Source organism: Nicotiana tabacum, chromosome 19 (assembly GCF_000715075.1).
Source record: "Nicotiana tabacum cultivar K326 chromosome 19, ASM71507v2, whole genome shotgun sequence".
Lineage (NCBI taxonomy): Eukaryota > Viridiplantae > Streptophyta > Magnoliopsida > Solanales > Solanaceae > Nicotiana > Nicotiana tabacum.
In genome coordinates this window covers 29,623,653-29,638,471 of record NC_134098.1, presented here as the reverse complement: position 1 = coordinate 29,638,471, position 14,819 = coordinate 29,623,653, and the positions used below count along the sequence as shown (strand labels likewise).

The following is a 14,819-nucleotide window of genomic DNA, read 5'->3' as shown; positions in this document are numbered from 1 at the left end:
CAAAAGGATCACTTAGTATTTCAGGCACTATACCAAACTTCCTCGCGACAAATGGGGTAATATACGATAAAGTAGATCCTGGGTCTATCAAAGCATAAGCATCGTGAGAGCAAATGGTTAATATACCTGTCACAACGTCTGGTGAAGACTCCTGGTCCTGTCGACCCGCTAAAGCATAGATACGGTTCTGATTACCACTTGAACTGGAACCTCTACCTCTGCCCCGACCTCTACCAGCCGAAGACTGAGACTCGTGCCCTGAAGGATGCACAGACATAGATGATCCTGTTGCTGAACTTGCTGGTTGTGCCATTCCCCCCGAATCTCTATTTGGGCAATCCCGCATCATATGCCCTGGACGCCCACATGTATAACAAGCATCAGAACCTGCTCGGCATTGGCCCAAGTGTCCTCTACCACAGATGTCACACCGTGGAGGAAATGACCATGTCTGCGCAGATCCTCGCTGTCGCTGCAAACCCGACGCCCATGAGCTCTCACCTGGTCCTGACTGAGTATAGCGGTCATACCTGTAACCCTGTAACTGAGGTGGCGGAGGCCTAGGTGGCCGTCCAAAGTACTGGGTCCTATAACTACCCTGATATTTCTCCTGAGACCTGGGAAATCTCATCCTCTTACGTTGCCCTTGCTCAGCCCTCTTTGTACCCTGCTGCTGACGCCTACCCCTTTCTATATTCTGGGCGAATGCCTGAATCCGGGAGATATCCATACTATCCTGCAATGCAGCGGTGGCACATGCCTCGGTTAACTCTGGGGCTAACCCTGCTATAAACCTATGAATCCTGTCCCGCATAGTAGCAACTATGGATGGTGCATATCTGGCCAATGAGTCAAAACGGAGACTATACTCTCGAACACTCATATTACCCTGCTTAAGGGCTAGAAACTGATCGACTCGAGCCTGTCGGATCTCCCGTGGTAAGTACTGGTCAAGGAAGGCATCTAAAAAATTCTCCCAAATAGCTGGAGGTGCATCACGTCCCTTGGACCTCTCCCATCCCTCGTACCAAAGGATGGCTATATCTCGGAGTCGAAAAGCTGCTAGCTCAACTGCCTCTTTCTCCGTGGCATGCATAACACAAAAGATCCTGTGAAGCTGATCTATGAAATCCTGTGGGTCCTCCCTCTGATCTATCCCCGTGAACTCTGGGGGACTCAAAGCAATAAACTCTCGGACCCTTGAACTCCCAGACCCCTCAGAAGTTCCTGCACTAGCTGATGCCCTAGCCTGTTGCTGGGTAGCTACCAACTGTGTCAACAAATGCACCGCACTCCTCAAGTCCTGATCTGATGGAAGTGGAGGGGGAACTGGATGTGCGGTTTCCCTAGGAATCTCCGTAGTTGGTGGAGGAGCCGGTAATGGCTGAGTAGGGGTCTCACCTTGAGCCTCAGACTGGGCCCCATCTACTGGGGGTACCCTGCTGGTCCCCTCACCTACTACTGTATCTCTCCTCTGGCTAGCCGTAGTCTTCCTAGTCACCGTCATCTGTGCATGCAAACACCAACACATAAGTTTAATTCAAATTTCCTATAACTCAGTTCTGTAGCACGATTTAGATTTCAAAGAAGGGTAACCAACTCCTAAATGCCCTGTAGTGCCCTGCTTATATAATGTGGTGCACAACATATCTATAAACAAGACTCTACTAGACACGGCTTGTAGACTCCCTAGGATAGAACTGCTCTGATACCAAGTTTGTCACGCCCCGAACCTAGGAGCGAGACAAGCACCCGGTGCCTCACCTAACCTGGCGTACCAAATTGCGACTAAGGGACTCTGAACACATAATGTCATACTTTGGCCATGGGGCCACCTTGCAAGACAATTTGCGAAGCAAAATATAAAACTGAATGGAAACTAGTGCTAACTAAACATCAATATAAAGCTAGGCTGAAAAGGCCGTCATAGCTACTACAGCTGACAAACCACCAAATTATACATACCAGGCCTACAAACCCAACATACTGCACTAACCAACAGGATATGTCTACAAGCCTCTACTGATAGATGTACTATGATCGGAACAGGGCCCCGACCTACCCATAACATATATACAGATATACATAAGATGTACACAACACTCTAGACCTGGCAACTCCGAAAGACGTGGAGCTTACCGATCAGGCTGAACTCGGGAAATACCTACTGAGGAGATCTACTCGTCTGTCTATCTGAACCTGCATGCATGAAATGCAGCATCCCCGGAAAAGGGACGTCAGTACGAAATAATGTACCGAGTATGTAAGGCAATAACATAACTGAAAATCAAAACTGAACTGATAATATAATAACTGGAAGTAACTGGGAGTCAAAGATGATCTGGAGATATACTTACCTGCTAATACTGACTCAACTCCTTCAATATAGTAAGTAAAATAATTGTACGGCCTTATAAGGCTCGGTATATATAACTGCTCTGCCATAGTAGGCTCGCTCATAAGCGCTCGGCCATACTAGGCTATGTATCTCGACCATGCTGGGCTCGCTTATAGGCGCTCAGCCACAGTAGGCTCGGTATATAACTTTCCATCTGATCAGAGGTTGCCCAATAGGGGCCTGCCCATCGATTATAGCTCGATGGTAATGAAAATACTGTAATACTATATATATATAGGCTTACTGCTCTCTTGACTGGAAGAAGACAATACTAAAATTGAATATAGAGTCTTGATAAGGAATAATATTGTAACTTATGAGACTAGAATAGTGTGAATAAATTCATAAATATGAACTTCTCTTTTTGTCTCACTACTAACACATGTAGCTACGAGATCATGCCAAAATGAAGGAAGGCTTAGCCTTAACATATCTTATCACAATCTTTCCAATCACCAAGTTGAACTCACCTCTTCGCACCTTAATCTACAAGAATGATAATAATACTATCGTTAAGTTATGAAAGGTACAACTATCGCACAACGAACAACAAACCTATTTTGTATTAAAACGGGCAGCATCTCCCCTATAATCCTTACTTCCTCCAAATTCAAGATAACACCAACAATACAAGAACAGAACAATAACAACATATATACATCATTTTCCAGCCCTATATACACCATCAAATACTACAAAACAGCCCAACACACCCCAATCTCTTCGTACACAAAACGACAACCGTAGTAGTGTCAAACGACCCGAAAATGTTATGACAAACGACCAGACAACCACCCTACATTTATATGGTGTTTATAAACCCCCTTCCTCCTCCAAAAATCCACAAAATAGTAGTAAAACACGCAGCCCAACAGCAACACAAAACAGTCCACAAAACAGTCCGCTACAAGTGAATAACTCGAACTCACGGCTTCCGATCACCGTCCCGTGAGTTCTTACAAGTATAGAATGACTTACCATGAATTTACAGAAGAAAAATTGGATGAAAGAGAGAAGTAAACTCACCTTATTTGTTGGATAACTCAGCTCTTATCTTGGTTCTTCAAACTCTAGGTTTTACCTCCAATTGGAACTTGAAAGGGAGAGAAATCAATTAGGGTTTGTGGAAAATTTTTGGGAGGATTCTTTACAGAGCTTATGTCTGGTTATTATGCTCTATTTTAAGTCTAATATATGAAGAAAATAGGCCCTTAAAAGGCCTCTTTGGACGACCCGAAATGGCCCATTTTTTTGGGCTCTCATTTAAGCAAGTAGGTGACACACCTACTTGTCACCTAGCAGCTTGCGCAGTATCGCACAAATGCCCATATCTTTCTACTCCAATGTCGTATTGACAAACGGTTTAATGAGTTGGAAACTAGACTCATAGACCTTTAATTTGATGGGTGGAACACCCCATAACTCTAAGTATATTGGGAGAAAATCGCAGTTACATTTGAACCAAAGTTTCAGTAAAACTTATGAATGTAACTTGTGATGACTTTCATCGACTTTTGTTCCACAACTCTCTTGACTTCAAAACATAACACACGGATGTCATACGACTAATATAAATTATAACATAATCTCCTTATCATGTTAAGCACCCTAGTCTCACCCCAAAGGTATATGTTATAACATTCCCAACTTGTCGACTTTCGACGAAACATTATTTTCTTCAATTGCTTTAGCTTCTGAACCGTCCAACCCTCTTTGTACTTGTTGTTCATGATCTTCAATATTTGTAACCTCAGAGGTAACATGATTAAATTAATTTATATACTTTTAAATATTATCTCATTTTTGGTCCTACATTAGTTTGCTTACGATGCATTTTTATGTACGAAAATATAGGGTGTAATAGTGATGGTAGGCTATAATCCCGTATTTTAGTCACTTATTGCACTCTAATTCACTGCACCTTACTTGTTTTGAGCTTTAATTGGTAGTGTTTTGCACTTACTATGTGTTTTATGCCTTGTAGGAGTGATTCCGAGTGATGTAGATGTTGCGAAGCTAATTCGAGATATTTGGAGATTTGAAGTCTGAGTAAAATCCCAAGGGATTATGATGGAATCGTGTTCGGGGTTTCAGGACCAAGTATGGACGTCAAAAAATGAGATTTGATCTGTAGTCTGAGAAATCCCCACTGTCGCGGCGCATGGGGCGGCACTTGGGGCACCACGCTTGTACAAATTCATGCTATCTGTAAGAAGTTAGCTCTCTGTATTTCCCCACTAATGCCCCACATGGCACGTCCCCCCATGCGGCACGCCTGTGCAATGTTTACAGAGTAAATACCCTATTTTGGCTAGGAAAAGGTGATTCTATCTGGGCCCGACCCTACTTGGTATAAATACGTGGAAAAATATTATTTTCTGGACTTTTGACACATATTCGCCCTAAGGAGGCTAAAAAAGAGTTGGAAGAACACGAGCATAAATATTTCATCATTCTTTCCTCACTCAAGACCCGAGTTTGGATTGAATTTATATTTTCCTATACTTTAACTTTATTTGTGATGAATTTCTCCATATCTATGGAGTAGTTCCCTTTAGGGTTTGATGGATTTGGTGTATTGATGATTGTTTATGGATTATAACTCTAGTTTTATTTATTGAAGCATTTTTGGATGATTTAACCGTTGCATCTATGTTCACTCGTTCATGTAATCGAGAGAGGCATAACTTGTGATATCTTTGCATTATATTTTTTGTTAAGTTCATTAATTCTTCGTAGTAATCGAAAGGGGCTTGTTGAATCATTAATTAAACCTAGTTAGAAGAATAATCGAAAGAGGTTTTCCTAAAGACCAATCCATTACACATTCTTGCATATCTTCACGTGCTTAAATTGGTTCATCTCGTGAGGTTAAGACTTAATCGAGAGAGGAGTTTTTGCTGAACATTTGAACTAATAATTGAGTGAATTCGAGAGACTCACTTAAACATTCGAAGTGAAGTATCTAGAGTTAGATCCTAAACAATTATCTTGCACCTATCCTATCAACCCCTATTTTCCCCCACTGATAACTTTCTTTATTTAGATTGTCATTAGTTAATATATTTAGAGTCTTAGTTAATTTTAGTTGAAAATCATATAAATCTCAATTATTGATCATCTTGAATAGAAATCAACCTAGAAACTACAAGACTGTTTAAATCTAATCCCTGTGGATACGATATTATACTATACTATATTTGACTAGCGAGCAGAAATTAAGTGTGTGTTTTGCGCTTGTGAAATTTTGGCGCCATAGCCGGGGATTGGTAATCAACGATGTTTCAAATAATTTGTAGTGCTAATTCATGAATTTTTTCTTTTTATTTTTATTATTCTCTTTTTACGTTTGGTGTTCTTTGACTGTGCGCATGTCACAAGTTGAGATTGGTGCATGACTCGAACTTCTGCGAAGGAAGTGCTACCAAACGAGCCAGAAATTGAAAAACATTTGCAACAACTTGGTGATTATGCTAGACTGTTCTACAATCAAGACCTCAAAAAATGTTGGGCAATCCTCAACCAAAGAACTTATGGCTGGAAACGGTGAAGATAATGTAGATTTGGCTTCAAGAGAAGCAGCCCAACGATGAGAACAAACTGCACCGGATGCCGAGGAAGCAAATATTAGAGATGCACAGATTGTCTATGAAGAAGAGAGGGGTCGGAGAATTGCTCAAAATCAGCGATTGGGCTTAGACCAGTTTGAAAATATAGCTCCCGGGCCTGGGAGACCACTTGGTGATTATGCTAGACCGTTCTACAATCAAGGATTGTCAAGTGTCAGACCACCTCTAATTGCAGCAAATAATTTTGAATTGAAGCTAGGGTTGCTTCAAATTCTTCAGAATTGCAGTGTCTTCAGAGGGAAGCCAAACGAAGATCCAAACACACATCTAATAGACTTCGAGGAGATTATGAACACCTTTCAATGCAATGATGTGTCACAAGATGCGGTGTATTTAAGGGCATTCCCCTTTTCTCTTAAAGATGATGCAAAGCAGTGGCTTTGAAGCTTGCCCATGGGATCAATTAGAACATGGGAGGAGATGACCAGAAAGTTCCTTGATAAATATTTCTCCTCAGCTAAGAAGGGAAAGTTTAGAAGAGAAATCCATAACTTCTGCCAGAAAGATACTGAAACTGTTTTTGAAGCATGGGAGAGGTTTAAGTATTCTTAGAAAGTGTCAACATAGCGGAATTGAACTCTGGATGCAACTCCAAGACCTTTGGGATGGATTGACACCGGCCTCGCGTAGAACATTGAGCAATGCAGCTGGAGGCCCGTTGATGAAGAAGGCTCCGGAGGAGATAGTCACAATTCTTGATGAGTTATCTGAAGATGCAAATCAGTGGCCCTCTGAGAGTGCTGAAAGAAAAAAATCGACTGGTGTTCATCAGGTTGATACTAATACATCTATGTAGGTACAACTTGATGCTATGACTAAAGAAATACGGAAGCTGATCTTAGCCTCGATACAAAATGAGCCTCACGCAGCTTGTGATATATGTGGAAGAGGACATCCTAATCATGAGTGTCAAGCCTCAACTAAGGAAGTGAACGTTGTAGGGAGTTATAAATTTAATGAAATGGGTCAGAAGCACCCCGATTTTTCATGGAGTTCGTCTGGGGGCACCGCAAATGCATGGCAACAAAACAACCCCAGATTTCAGGGACAAGATGTAACACCCCAAAAAAATTCGAAGTACTTAAGCACTATTAAGAAAGTTGATGTGCGCTAATTATATTATTTTGTGTGCAGACAAGGACTATTATATGAATGATATTAATTCATTATGATAATACATGTATGAGGTGCATTAAGAATGGTTTATGGTCTAAGAAGAGCCCTAAGCCCAAGTCAAGTTGGAAACTTCTTGATAGACTAAAGTTTCAAATGGGTACGCAAAAGACCAAACTTTGAACGTGAATATGTAGATATATATATATAGGGAGTTATGTGATGATCTACCTATCAGATGAATGATCTTTGAGTCTAGTTTCCAACTCTTCAAACCGTTCGTCATTTGGACACTCCTACAAGAAGTTATGACTAAATTACCAAAGCCTGAAAAAATGTGATTCTGCGGTCAGATGTGCGACCGCAGAATCATTATGTGATCGCGAAACTACTTCTGTGACTGCAAAAATGGTTGCAAAATGGACCAGTGCAGCCCAGGTTTTGGCACCTATTTTGTGGTGCATTGTGCGACCCGCATAGCCATTCTACGGTCCATTATATGACCGCAGACCTGGTTTCGGAGGGTTAATTTTTCTATTTTCATAACCCGACCCCATTTTGATAAATAGGCTTTGGGGCTTATGTTGGGGCATTTATCTGAGGTTTTTTAGAGATAAGTGAGAGTGTTCTAAAGAGATAAAGTAGATGAAGTGTTTTGTTCATCAAGAGCTTGCCCAAGTTTTGAAATCCAACAAGGAAATCTCACAAGATCTTCATCTAAGAGGTAAGGTTCCATACCCTAGTTTTCAATTTCGAATTTGGGTAAAAGATGGTTGATTTGGAGTATGATTCTTAAAAGATGGTTGATTTGGAGTATGATTCTTAGGTATAAGATTATTATTTATATATGCTTATACTAATAAGGTTTGTGGGAAGATTGTTGAGCTCAAATAAGTAAAGATTGGGCTGTGGAATGAAGGAAATCTTACAGAAGATCCTTGTAACCAAATTTGCACACCTAGTGTTTGATAAAATGCTCAAATGAGCCGAGACCATGAATATCTTCCTAATAATGGTTCAATTTTGTTATGTCTCAAAATAGATTGGGATTGCTAGAATTTTCGAAACATTGTAGTAATTTAAAGAAAACCTCAAAGCAAGGTTTGTTGGCTAAACTACTCTCTTAGAATTGAATTCAATGATGTTTTCATAAGTTTCAAGTATGGTTGTCTCAAGTTCCTTATTCTATGTTCCGCGTTGTTCCCAATAAATGCGATTGTCCTGAATAAGCAAAGTGTCGAGAATTAAGTATTCAAAACGTGTTCCGAATGTTCCTATCACATTATGTTATATTTTGGGAATGTGTTCAAGAATGATATGTGTTAAAATGCTATGTCTTTGAGTTGTGTTTCAAATGAAGGTTATGATGCCAAATTGTGTGAGAAAACTCAATATGCTTAAGACTCTTAATTGCTCATATGTGTACCTAAACTCTTGATTGGAAATGTCCTATTTTTGATAATCTATAAAGATGGTTGGAAGTGAAATAAGTGAATTGGGGATATAAAGTGTGGCCAACGTGCCAAGAGTGAAAGTTATACTTGCGGCCAATGGTGCCAGTGAAATGAAATTATGTGAGAAAGATTATGAAATGAGCTTTGATTCAACTATTCCAAAATTGACTTCGATAATAGAATTTCCTAAAACCTTATGAACTCAAGTGATGCCCTTATGTGGCTATTTTAGCTAATGCCATGCTTTGTGAGTATTTTCAATGTGTTTTGCGTTCATACATATTCGTGAGTGGAAATTATGTATTTTTCTTTTTAGAGAAAAGTATTTCAAGAATAAATGATGTGCTACTTGTGGATGATTTTAACTTGTGCTTCAATTGCCAATCATTTTACTTCATTTCTTGGAAAGAAATCCATTGTGTTTAAAGCCTTCATTACTAATGAACTTAAAGTTATAATTTTCGGAATATTCTATTTGTTGATATATATGATGATGATACATGAGAGGGAAGAAATGAAAGTGTGGAATATCAAATACGGCCACTGTGCCTTGAATAAAGAATCTTGTGAATGGCCAAAAGAGCCAAGAAAATATTGTTGTTGTTATTGGTTGAAAATACTAGTGGAGATTCATATAATGTGAAAGATGATGAGGTAAATACATTTGTACTTATGTTATTTTTGTGAATTATTTTCCTTATTTAGGATGAGATTGACGTAATAAAATTATTCCCTTTATTTGGGATGAGAGTGATGTGATAAAATTATTCCATTTATTTGGGATGAGATTGATGTGATAAAATTATTCCCCTTAATTGGGATGAGAGTGATTGATATAAAAAGGTTGATGTCTTAAATAAGACAGCCTAGCCGATCGGGTCATGATCGAATACCATGCCGCACACATGGTGGTGATTGTGCTGGAAATTGTAATTGAAATTCTAATTTTGGTTGATGTCTTCAAATAAGACAGCCTAGCCGATCGGGTCATGATCGGACTCCGTGCTAGATTCACGGTGGTATATTTGCACAGAGATTGTGATTGTGGTTGATGTCTTCAAATAAGATGGCCTAGTCGATCGGGTCGTGATCGGACTCCGTGCTAAAAGTACGGTGGTATTGATAGTGATTGTGGTTGATGTCTCTAATGAGATGGCCTAGCCGATTGGGCCGTAATCAGACTCCGTGCTAAAAGTACGGTGGTATTGGTATTGTGATATTGGTATTGTAAAAGGTGATATTGTGAACAGTGATATATCGGTGCTAATGATCTCTCAACCAAAATTGTATATGAAGTTCGTATTTTACAAATTATTATGTTTTAACATGGCATTTGGATATCATTGATTATGACTTGTTGTTTCTATGATTTTCCCTTTCTTATATTGGCATTCTATTTTGAAAGTGGATAGTTAGCTTTACATACTAGTACTATTCCATATGTACTAACGTCTCTTTTGTTGGGGGCGCTGCATCTTCAATGGATGAAGGTGATTCAGCAGCGGGTAGCTTTGGTCCTCGTTAGCAGTTACTCCCTATTCAGCAGGTTTTGGTGAGCCCTACTCTATTCCGGGCCCAATGTCACTTGATGTTACACTGTGTGTCTTAAGGTATAGCCGGGGCCTTGTTGCCGGCACTTCCATACTATTCTTCTGTCATACTTAACGTAGATAGGTTGTGGGTGGTGTATGATGTTGGGAATTGAAGTAGAAATGTTGCTATTTGGCAAACATGTTTTTCGATTAATTCTATAAACTCGTAATATTTTGGAAATTATGAATAAAGATGCTAATGGAAATGAAATGGAAATTGTTAATGAAATCTTCTCAGTATTTGATTAATGGAGTACATCTCCTCTTATTTCATGAATGAGTTTGGGTAGAATGAAATCTAACAGGCTTGCTCTGCCGGGTTTACTCGGTTGAGCGCCGGACGCGCTCCCCGAGTTTGGGGCATGACAAAGGAGCTCCTGGTTTTATGAATCAGCAGAGGCATCAATTTCAACTTCAACAGCCCAATAAGCCTGGTCTAGAAGATCTCATGGAAGCCTTCATTGTGAAAACTGATGAAAGATTTGAAATACAATGGGCATCAATTCGAAATCTAGAGAAGCAAGTGGGACATATTTCAACAATATTATCTGAGAGTGTTTCAGGCACTCTTTTCGCTGATACAGAAAAAATCATAAAGAAATGGTATATGCTGTGACCTTGAGAAGTGGGCAAGTGTTGAAAGATCCCACCCTGATCCAGAAAGATGTGATTCTTGCAAAGGAAAGTGGGGAGCAGCTGAAAAGTGATGATGACAAGAAGAAGAAATGCCCAATGAAAGTGGAGAAAAAGAAGAAGGAAGAAAAATCGAGAAGGGAGGAACAAGAGGAGAGAAAACATATGTATGCTCTACCTTTCCCTCAAAAGAAAAGTAGAGAAAAGTTGGATAAGCAGTTTGAGAGATTTCTGGAGCTGTTAAAATAGGTTCATGTAAACTTACCCTTCACAAAAGTGCTCTCACAAATGCCTGCCTATTCCAAATTCTTAAAGGAGATCCTGACAAAGAAGAGGAAAATCGAGGAGACCTCAGTGGTGAAGCTCACAGAGAATTGCAGCGCGATATTGCAAAATAAACTCCCACAAAAGTGTGGAGATCCAGGGAGTTTTACCATACCTTGCTCATTAGGAACTATAAATTTTGATAAGTCTTTATGTGATTCTGGTGCCTCAATTAATTTAATATCTCTATCTATTTACAGGAAACTAGAGAAGGAGATTGGAGAGATAAGGTCTGCACCAATATCTTTTAGCTGGCAGACCAAACGACTTTAATACCCGAGGGGATAGTGGAAGATGTGCTAGTTCGTGTGTATAAGTTCGTATTTTCGGTGAATTTTATAGTGGTGAATATGGAGGAGAACAAAGAGGTCCCCCTCATCCTAGGAAGACCATTCTTAGCGACAGGTAGAGCGATATTATATATACATGAGAAAAACTCATGCTTAGAGTAGGTGAGGAGACTGTGACTTTCAAGATGGATATAGAAAATAGGGGTGCAAAAAGAAAAACTAGCTGTGAGTGTTGAGTGGAAAGTGAAGGGGTCGAAAGAGAAGGCTGCAGTGAGCGAGAAAGATAAGTGTGGGGTGTACCCCAAAAAGGATGAGAAGAAGCTGTCTGCATGGATGTGTGCATTATTTTGGGCGCGAGGAATGGCGCCCGACTTTGACTCAGACCCCGACTAGATGTTTAGGAAAGTTTCCTTAACCTTATACTTTTTAATTGTGTGTCATGGGGACATGCCACAACTTAAAGTGTGGGGTGGGGGATAATTGTATGTTGTATGTATATGTTTTAGTTTTGTTAGTTGTAGTAGTTGAAAAATTCAAAACAACCATAAAAATTGAAACTTTTCGATTTTTCTGACGATGGATATCATTCGACGGGTTTCTTGAGGAATTAAAGTCAAAAGAAAAAATCCAAAAAGATTTTCTTTTGTAGGCAGTGTATTAATTTACCCTTTGTTTATCTTTGTGTCGCGGTTCTTTTCCAAGAGTTTTATTTAACCGGGTGTAGTTAGTTTTTATTTTTGTTAGGAGTAGAAAACCTTGTGCTATGATTTGAATGGAAGGCAATATCTCTTGACTCTATTATACCTTGAGAATAGTGAGTGCTTTAGTTGTGATGCTGAGGCTCAGTTTTTGACTCTTGTATAAGTACCTTAAATGGTATGAGCTTTACTTTGCTTAACTCTTTTGACTAGAGTGTCTTGATAATCCAATCTAGAGTGAGTTATGTGCTATAAGGGTGTGAGGTTTTGTGTTATTCTGTGCATTGTATTAGATATCTAGAACTTGCCCTGTGTGTTTGCAAAGCAAAATAGTAGTTTTATTCAGTCTTGGAAGTGATATAGGAATTTCTTTGTTGAGCCATATATATGGCATTACCTACCTATTTATTATGTATCTTATTTTACCCCTTTGAGCCTGTAATCCTGTCTCTTTGGCACCCACATTACAAGCCTAACCCATTTGTTTGAATTGACCATCTATCTGAACCTTTTATCTCTCATGAACACTTGAAATTGTTATGCACTTTGTAAAAATTAAAGTGTGGGGTGGTTGGTTTGGCTTTGAGTCGAACTAATGAAATTAGGAGAAAGGTACACTATTTTTTAGAAAAGGTACGAGCCACTTGAATTGAAAAAGAAAAGGAATTTTTTTTTGATAGTGGTAGCTCTTAATGTATGTGTGCTTAATGAAGTAGGGAGTTGATGTATATTGATGTGAATGGGGAGTTATGGTTTGACATAAGTGTGGGGTTTTGAGAAATGAAATACATGTATTAAAGTGCTTAGGGAGGTGGAGTCACTCTTATATCTAAATGTATCCAACCTATCCCGCAACCTACATTATGACCATTTAAAGTCCTACTTGATCCTTGACTAAATGAGCTCAATTAGTAGAGTAGTACACTACGGAAAAGCCTATGGTACGTCTTTTGTGGCATATGAATGTTGTTTCTGAGAGTGAGTGAATTCTTTCTATCTTGAGTTACTAAGTGTTCTTAATTTTTATTATGTGTGGAACTACCCTCTATTGTTGTGTGAGGGCACTTGATTCACGAAGGAGAGGTAATGCTTGACCTCTGTGTTAGAGTAAGTGATCGGGTTATAAATAATGCATGGTGCTTTTGAGTCAAATCTTGAGGCCGGGATGTTACGGTATTGTACTTAATATGTTTTAAATATTCTTGGTGTGATGAGTTATGAGGGTTGTTGAAAAAGGTCGTGTTCTATGTGAAGTGTAGTTTTATTGCTTGAGGAAAGAAATGATTTAAGTGTGGGGGGTTGAAGGTAGGTTATAATCCCGTATTTTAGTCGTTATTACACTCTAATCCACTACACTTTACTTGTTTTGAGCTGATTAGTGTTTTGCACTTATTGTTTATTTTATGCCTTGTAGGAGTGATTCCGATTGATGTAGATGTTCCAGAGCTAATTTGAGCTATTTGGAGCTTTGAAGTCTGAGTAAAAGCCCAAGGGATTAAGGCGGGATCGTGTTCGGGGGTCGAGGACCAAGTCTGGACGTCAAATATTGAGATTTGATTCGTACTCTCAGAAATCCTCACTACCACGGTGCGCGGGGTGCCGCGCTTGTACAAATTCCTGCTATCTGTCAGAAGTTAGCTCTCTGGATTTCCCACTAATGCCCAATATGGCGCGTCGCCCCATGGGCACACCTGTGCAATATTTATAGAGTAAATGTCCTATTTCGGCTCGGAAAAGGTGATTCCATCTGGGCTCGACCCTACTTATTATAAATACATGGAAAAATATTATTTTCAGGACTTTTGACATATATTTGACCTAAGGAGGCTAAGGAGGAGTTTTAAGAACACGAGCACAAGTATTTCATCATTCCATCCTCACTCAAGACCCGAGTTTGGATTGCATTTATGTTTTCCTATACTTTAACTTTATTTGTGATGAATTTCTCCATATCCATGGAGTAGTTTCCTTTAGGGTTTGATGGATTTGGTGTATTGATGATTGTTTATGGATTATAACTTTAGTTTTATGTATTGAAGCATTTTTTGATGATTTAACTGTTGCATCTATATTCACTTATTCATGTAATCAAGAGAGGCATAACTTGTGATATCTTTGCATTATATTATTGGTTGAGTTCATTAATCCTTCTTAGTAATCAAAAGAGTCTAGTTGAATCATTAATTAAACCTAGTTAGGAGAATAATAAAAAGAGGTTTTCCTAAAGACCAATCCACTACACATTCTTGCATATCTTCACGTGCATAAATTGGTTCATCTCGTGAGGTTAAGACATAATAGAGAGAGGTGTTTTGCTGAACATTAACTAATAATTGAGTTAATTCGAGAGACTCACTTAAACATTTGAAGTAAAGTATCTAGAGTTAGATCCTAAATAATTATCTTGCATCTATCCTATCAGCCCCTATTTTCCCTCACTGATAACCTTCTTTGTTTCGATTGTCATTAGTCAATAGCTTTAGAGTCTTAGTTAATTTTAGTTGGAAATCATATAAATCTCAATTGTTGATCATCTTGAATAGCAATCAAGCTTGAAACAACAAAAATACTGTTTAAATCCAATCCCCGTGGATACGATATTATACTATACTATATTTTACTAGCGAGTAGAATTTAAGTGTATTTTTTGCGCTCGTCAGTGGGATCAGTTTCTTCCATTAGCGGAAT

The 14,819-nt window shown here is 39.0% G+C and overlaps 1 non-coding gene across 1 annotated transcript; it reads right to left on the bottom strand.

The window, feature by feature from the left end:
* Positions 1 to 6,495: 6,495 nt before the first annotated feature.
* On the bottom strand, positions 6,496 to 6,597 carry LOC142173954 (small nucleolar RNA R71). The gene has a single exon (XR_012703319.1). It is a non-coding gene; the product is annotated as a small nucleolar RNA R71 (small nucleolar RNA).
* Positions 6,598 to 14,819: the final 8,222 nt, after the last annotated feature.